This window comes from Myodes glareolus, chromosome 17 (genome assembly GCF_982192425.1).
Source record: "Myodes glareolus chromosome 17, mMyoGla1.1, whole genome shotgun sequence".
Taxonomy (NCBI): Eukaryota; Metazoa; Chordata; class Mammalia; order Rodentia; family Cricetidae; genus Myodes; species Myodes glareolus.
In genome coordinates, this window is record NC_142042.1 from 61543696 (window position 1) to 61544968 (window position 1273).

Below are 1273 nucleotides of genomic sequence, written 5' to 3' on the forward strand. Positions count from 1 at the left end.
AGCTGGATTTGATGGTTCAGGCCTGTAATCTCAGTTTTTAAGAAATGAAGATGGCCCAGGTGGTGGGGTGTACACCTTTAATTCCAGCACTTCGGAGGCAAAGGCAAATAGATCTGAGTTTGAGGCCAGTATGGTCGACACAGTGAGTTCCAGGACAGTCAGGGCTACACAGAGAAAGCCCTGTCTCAAACAAGCAAACAAACAACAGCAAGAAAAGAAATGAAGGTGGGAACATAAGGAGTTCAAGGTCATCCTCCACTGCACCTTGAGTTTGGAGCCAGCCTAGGTGACTCGAGATCATCTCAAAACAAAACAAATAATAGTATTGAAAAATTGGATATTCATAGGCATAAAACTGAAGCTAAAGCTGGGCATGGCGGCACATGCTGTAGAACACCAGATGTAGTTTACCTAACTGCATTTTTTATCTGACCGATATCCACTCCTCCCACCGTTCCCAGAGGAATTTCCATTCTTAACAAAATTTGTTTTTGTATTGCATTTTTTGGGGGTGTAGTGGCGGACATGCCACGGAAGACAAGTTTTTATTAAGTACTTAATTGTGCGAGTGCTAAGTATTTAAGATATATCAGTGAACTACGGAGTCAGAGAGTAGGTACTAAGCCAAAGTAAACTTGTATGAATATGATAGATGATGCTACACGTACAGTAAAAAAAGGGAACTAGCAAGAGTGTCAGAAAGGTTTCCCTGGGGCCAATATGAACAGAAATGCCAAGGAGACTAGCGTGCAAATCTTGTAGATTTCTGAGTAAAGAGCAACGCCAGGTGGAAAGCGACATGCCAGAAAGTGGTTCAGATTCTGAGCAAGCAATGGGAACACTAAGTGTGATCCCACAGGTTAGAAAGTGAGACAGGTCTTGTCGGTGTTTCAGTGGAGAATGCAAAGCCAGGGGATAGCTCTGAGTGTGTGTTCTTTTCTCTTGCATGGTCTCTGGCACCGCTGTTAGAGTAGGAAGAAAAAGTTAAGGAGGGATGGCTAATGTTAGTGATTATAACATTTTTTTTTTTTTTTAAGAAAGGCCATTTTGAGCACGAACTCCCCGCCTTTAGTTCTAGCAGTAATCTTAGCGCACTAACCCTTGACGCGAGGAACACCGCTGCTAACCCGTTCCTGCTCCAGGCAAGAATGACTGGGCTAATGTGGGAATCGCTCCGCGGGCAGTCAGCCGATTGAGCTCTAGGACCCCGCTGCGCCTGCGCCTCGCCGCCGGCCCCAGTCTACCGCGGCTGCGCGGCCGCGGCCCCGCCTTC